Here is a 6,950-nt window from a genome sequence, read left to right on the forward strand (position 1 = left end):
TGGGGGTGCTTCAGTATTAGGCAGCCTTCTGCCCTCCCACATTCGTCTGAAAATGTGTTCTCGCTGCAGTTGTTGTTCCCAGATGAGAGTTCCCTTGTGCTTCCTCAGTTGAATCTCCTTAACTTGACAGGGGTGTGCCCGAGCAGCCGCCCTCCACAGCCCTATCCCAACACATACTTATCTTGCATATGAGATCTCTTGATCATGAAGATAGTTCTCACAGGGTGAGGTTCATCCATTACATTTTAAAGTAGGAAGGTACAAATTACATATTCAAATTACATATATGTGCTGGATTCAAATGTTTTCCCACCTTCCTTTCTCAATTGTGCCCATCAGCAGCTATTCTAATGTTGCTGCCAATGGGTGTGACGCATTCATTTCTTCTGTGGGGTACACTGGACTCCACAAGGATTCACATTGTATATGTACACCAGAGTAGGATCTTGATCTGAGGCACCAACAGGCTCAAAGCTTTTGACTGTTCCCAAGATGCTCAGCGCCCCCTCCTCTATAACCTCGCTTCCATGAACAGGGAGCTCAGTTTGTAGTTGGTGCCTTCAGTAGCAGGCCACTTAACAGGGGGCTGCCTCAGGCAGCCTATTCTTAGCTATTAATTTTGGCAAGAAAAGAAGAACTTTTTTTATAAGAATCTACAAGGGCTGCAGCAGGCTAGGTCTAATAGACCTCTTTACTGCAGCTCCATCACTCCAAGTGGCGCAGTATACTCCCGTGCCCCGGTTGCTGGGTCACTGCAGCGGAGGCTCCGGTTTCTTCCTAAGGTCAGTCACACACACACCGCCCTCCGGGATCACGAGGCCGCTGATGGGGGCGGGCCGTGTGCGCACTGGCGTGGACACTGATTACTGGGCAGCCGCTCCACTAGCCACCAGGGACAGTTAAGGAGCACAGCTCTGGGGTTTTTTCTCCTATATTAACCCCATTTTGTACTACCCGCAGTGCATTGTGATAGGTAATGGGGCCTGATTCAGGTTGGATCGCAATCCAACTGCAAAAACTGCTAAGAGCATACGCATCCGCCTGCATTTTCTGCGGCACCCCGCAGATAATGCGATCACCTCTGCCTGTGAATCGGTGAAGGGGGGGGAGGGGGGTCAACAACACTCCATTTCCAAGTCGGAGATGGAGCGGTGCGGGGGCACGGTTTCAAAATGGGGTCGGCAACGGAGAAACAGGAGGCGTGGTCAGAGCAGCTGCATGACATCACATGGGCCGGACTCTGCCAGTGGAGCCCCAGCGTCATGAGGTAGATTTTGTAGAGGCCGGGGAGGACTTCTGTTCCTGGGAACTAGCTGTGTTGTGCAGCTTTATTCCTCTGCCCCTACCTCTGGCAAGAAAGGACGCACCTCGCACTTTCTTGTTTCTTTGTGACCGAAAGGACTGCATTTGATAATGCGGAGCTTTCTTATGCTGTGAGGGAACATAAGGTAAAAAATTTGATTTTCCAACTGTAGCTGTGCGTGTTAATGCTTTGTCCATCCTACGGGAGGATTTCCATCGTAACCTATCCGTTGATGGAAAAGGATACGCCATAAGAATCCTTTTGGAAATCTGCAGTCTTTTATCTGGAGATTCCCAAGCTTTTTCACATAACTCGTTCAGCTCGTGTGACCCCCTCAAAGGTTACCTCAGGCTTCTTTCCCTTGTACATATGTACCCTCTTGTCAGGGACAGGGGGTTCCTCTGTGATGTGCAAAACATCTTTTATTGCCATAATCATATATCGAATGGATTTTGCCAATTTTGGCTGTAACTTTGCATCATCGTAATCGACACTGGAGTCAGAATCCGTGTCGGTATCTGTGTCAACAATCTGGGATAGTGGGCGCTTATGAGACCCTGACAGTCCCTGCAACATAGGATCAGGCATGGGTTGAGTCCCTGACTGTCCCAAAGCTTCAGCCTTGTCTAATCTTTTGTACAATGAGTTTACACTAGCATTTAAAACATTCCACATATCCATCCAATCAGGTGTCAGCGGAGACACCACATTCATTTGCTCCCGCTCCTCTCTAATATAGCCTTCTTCACAGTGAACAAGCCACCCTGGTGAAACGGTCCGTCTGTGCTCAGTGATGCTGAACTCTTTCTAGCTCAGATCACTTTTTGGGACTCCCTGGTATTGTATGTGCCCATTTGGACTCCAGTTATTTAACTGATACTGATATATAATCAATATTGTTTTTTTTTCCATGTTTGCTATTTTTGATCCTTAATTATTGCTCTAAACCATTTTCTGGTATTTCCTTTTAAATGTAATACTTTTTTGCAGAATCCTTTCTGCATAAACAGGGTCTTATACCCATTTTGGTAAGCCTTTACCATGCAGCCTGTGTTTACTTTCCTTTTTCCAATTAATCGTTGATTTCATGATTGTTTTATTTCATAATTTACTTAATTTAATTTTTTGTTAATTTGTGATCTCACCACATTACCATTTCTTCTCCTTCTTCTAATTATCCCACCACCCTTTTTTTCAATAGGTAAGCCTAACCCACCTCTCTCATCCACTGTCCGCTATATATCTATATAAGACAGTGGACAGCAGAAGGCAGGGTTTCCTCCCTATTCTGAGCATATCTCACTTCTATTTTTAGTACCCTCTCATCCAGATGCGAGACCACTCTCTGCAATGCTCACAGCAACAGAGAATCTGCGCTAGAAACTGGACAGCAGAAGTACCTTGTTGCTCACTACTCATTACACTCTCTCATTTGTGTCCTAGTGTTTATTACTGCCATATTTCAGCAGCAACGCCCAATCTCATCCGACCTTGGAAGCTAAGCGCTGATAAGCCTGATCAGTACCTAGTAGGGTGACCTCTTGGGAATATCAGGTGCAGTAAGATTGTGACCTCTGATCACAAACAGCAGAAGTGTTAGAGCAACTTCTGAAACTTACCTATTCCTTATCCAACTTTCCCGCAAACCTTCTATTTATCTACAATTGGCTTTGCCTTTAGGCTTATTTATCAATGCTCTTTTGTATCTTTAATAATCATACTTTTATCTTAAATGCTTTGTTATCTACAAGGATCTAGCCTTTTAACAAACAGAATCTCTACCAGGTGATTACCCTCAGTCATTTGACATTTCAATTATGAACCTTTGTGCCTCTCATCTATTCTCATGAGGTTTTAGACTATGTGCTTACCTACAATTATCACTGCGGTGATTATATGTACATATCATTTACCTCTACTCCAATTTTGAATTTTGATTAACTCAGGCACCTTAATAATATTAATTTTTTGTAATTTTTTATGTTTTTCAGTATATTTTTCACCACAGGTGCCCATAATTTTGTATCAGGCTTATCCTGATTTCTGTCAATATATATGTTTACTTTGTGTTCTTGAACAATTTTTTTGTATCAAACTCCAAATTACTTTTATTCGTTATTAATTAAATGTTAAGTTTTAATAAACTTATTTCAAATTTCTAAGCGTGCCCCAACACAGAGTCTTTCTTTTTTCTTCTCTTTGCTTAACCATTACTGACTCTGGGAGCACCACCAACTCAAATAATTATTTAGATGTCTTCATTAAGAATCTTTAAATTTAAACTTAGTATCGTTGGTCATTCCCTGAACAGTTTTCTACAATCTGTGTATTAATCTATGTTCATCATTACCACATTTTTCCTGTGCGGAACCAAACCAAATTTCTGTTAGATCTTGGTAAACGTAACCGAAAGGCAACTGGGTTGACTCTTTTAATAATAAGAAATGGCCCAATAAATTTGGGTCCCAGTCTAGCTGAGGATTGTCGAAGCCTGATGTTGCGAGTCGACAACCACACCCTATCTCCCACCTTAAAAGTGCAAGGACGTCGGAGCCTGTCAGAAAATTTCTTCTCTCGAAAGGCCGCTTTTCTGAGAGCAAGGTGCACCTTTTTCCAAATGGCTCTGAGATGGGAGGTTAAGGTAAGCGAGGAGACTGAGGAATGATGAAAAAAAGAATTAGCTCTGGGGTGAAAACCAAAAACTGAAAAGAATGGAGACTCTTTAGTGGAGGAATGACAAGAATTATTGTAAGCAAATTCAGCCAACGGAAGAAACTCGGACCAATCATTCTGGAGTTTGGCTGAATACAAGCGCAAATATTGTTTCAATGATTGGTTAACTCGTTCGGTTTGCCCGTTGGATTGTGGGTGGTAACCGGATGTTAACGACAATTTCATCTTCAATGAGGCACAAAAACATTTCCAGAATTGTGCGATGAATTGTGGACCCCGATCAGAAACAATATCAGTAGGCAACCCATGAAGCCTGAATACATGGCGGAGAAACAAAACTGCCAACCCTTGGGCAGAAGGCAATTGGGGAAGAGCAATAAAATGAGCCATTTTACTAAAACGGTCCACTACCACCCATATGACTCGGAATCCGGCTGAAAGGGGAAGGTCAACCACAAAATCCATGGAAATATGAGACCACGGCCTGAGAGGAACATTTAAGGGCATAAGTTGCCCGATGGGCAAGGAACGGGGAACCTTATGCTGTGCACAAACCTGACATGAATAAACAAATTCCTTGACGTCTTTAGAAAGACCAGGCCACCATACTGAGCGAGAGACTAACTCCAATGTCTTAGAGACTCCTGGATGCCCTGAAACTTTGTTATCATGGAATTCCGTTAAAACAGTAACTCTCAAAAACTCAGGGACGTAAAGACGACCAGCAGGAGTAATTCTAGGAGCTTGGTGTTGAAGCTGTTTTAACTGGGTAAATAAATCTTGTGTGAGGCCCGCCCAGATGACCGAAGATGGAAGTATGGGGGTAACAGGATTGTTATTGTGAACCGGAAGAAAGCTATGTGACAGGGCATCAGCCTTAGTATTCTTGGAACCAGGCCTGAAAGTGATTATAAATTTGAAACGCGTAAAAAATAATGCCCAACGTGCCTGCCGGGCATTAAGCCGCTTAGCCGATTCAATGTATTGCAGGTTCTTATGGTCAGTCAATACCGAAAGAGTATGTTTTGCTCCCTCCAGCCAATGCCTCCACTCCTCGAAAGCCCATTTTACCGCCAGTAACTCCCGATTACCAACGTCATAGTTGGATTCAGCGGAGGAGAATTTCCTGGACATAAAGGCACAAGGATGTAACTCCAGAGACTCCGGATCCTTTTGAGAAAGGATAGCCCCCACTCCAACCTCCGAGGCATCAACCTCCACCACAAAGGGCAATTCCGGATTAGGATGTCTGCGGACTGGAGCCGAGACAAAGGCTTGTTTCAAGGCCCGGAAGGACAACTCAGCTTCACGCGACCAGTTGGTAGGATCCGCTCCTTTCTTTGTCAGAGCTACAATGGGAGCAACCAGGTCAGAAAAAGAATGAATGAACCTCCTATAATAATTCGCAAACCCTAAAAAACGCTTAATTGCTTTTAAATTGGTGGGTTGCGCCCAACTAAGGATGGCCTGGAGTTTCTTTGGTTCAATGGAAAATCCCTGAGGGGAAATTATGTACCCTAAAAAAGATACTTCCGTGACATGAAACTCACACTTCTCTAGCTTGGCATATAAATGATTCTCACATAACTTTTGAAGAACCAGACGCACCTGGGTAACATGTTGTTCCATTGATTTAGAAAAAATCAGGATGTCGTCTAAGTAAACGACCACGAATTTCCCTAGGAAGTCACGGAGCACATCGTTAATGAGGTCTTGAAAAACTGCCGGAGCATTGGACAGGCCGAACGGCATCACCAGGTATTCGTAGTGACCCGACTGAGTTCTGAAGGCCGTTTTCCACTCATCTCCAGATTTAATTCGGATGAGGTTGTACGCTCCTCTAAGGTCAATTTTAGAAAAAATCACAGCAGAACGTAACTGATCAAAGAGTACAGAAATCAACGGCAAAGGATAGGTGTTTTTAACTGAGATCTTATTCAGGGCTCTAAAATCAATGCAAGGTCTAAGCGAGCCATCCTTTTTCTCCACAAAGAAGAAGCCTGCACTTAAAGGAGATTTTGATGGTCTAATAAATCCTTTCTCAAGGCTCTCCTTTACATAATCATTCATAGCCGCAGTTTCTGGCCCGGATAATGCATATAATCTTCCCTTTGGCAATGCGGCAGCAGGAATTAACTCAATAGCACAATCATAAGGCCGATGGGGAGGCAGAATGTCCGCATTGCCTTTGGAGAAAACATCAGCAAACTCCTGGTATTCCACCGGAATGAGTTCTGGAATGATAGCTGCTACTCTGACTGGAAACGTGATACAATCCTTATCACAAAAAGTACCCCAATGTGAAATCTCCCCCGACCGCCAATCAATGGTGGGATTATGAAAGGCCAGCAAAGGGTGACCCAGAACAACTGGAACTGCTGGGCAATGTGTAAGAAAGAACTCGATTTTCTCGGAATGTAGAGCTCCTACTGTAAGTAGTACAGGGGGTGTACGGAGAGAAATAATCCCATTAGACAGCGGACTCCCATCTAAGCCATGCATGGTGACACACCTACCCAAAGGTAACTGAGGAATGCCTAAGGCCTTAGCCCAAGTTAAATCCATAAAGTTTCCTGCAGCTCCACTGTCAACAAAAGCCGACACAGAAGAACTGAGGCTGCCAAAGGAAACTTTAACTGGGACTAAAAGCGAGGAGATAAGCTGCAGACCTAGGTGAACCCCCTCACAATTCACCTGGTCAAAGCGTTTCCCGACTTGTTCGGACAATTACGAGCAAAATGTCCCTTACCCCCACAGTACAGACAAAGACCAGAATTTTGCCTTCTGGCTCTTTCTTCAGGAGACAGCCGGGAGAGACCCATCTGCATGGTCTCCTCTACGTCTTCCGGAATGGAATATACACACGGACTTGACCTTACAGGTGCTCCTTTTTCAGCCCTCCGCTCTCTGAGACGACGATCAATCTTAATAGAAAGCTCCATGAGTTTATCGAGAGTCTCAGGAGCGGGGTACT

General features: G+C 44.1%; 1 pseudogene; it reads left to right on the forward strand.

Moving 5' to 3' along the window:
• The first annotated feature begins 2,750 nt into the window (after window positions 1–2,750).
• Window positions 2,751–2,869, forward strand: LOC135020251 (5S ribosomal RNA; annotated as a pseudogene).
• Window positions 2,870–6,950: the final 4,081 nt, after the last annotated feature.

Source organism: Pseudophryne corroboree, unplaced genomic scaffold (assembly GCF_028390025.1).
Source record: "Pseudophryne corroboree isolate aPseCor3 unplaced genomic scaffold, aPseCor3.hap2 scaffold_346, whole genome shotgun sequence".
NCBI lineage: Eukaryota > Metazoa > Chordata > Amphibia > Anura > Myobatrachidae > Pseudophryne > Pseudophryne corroboree.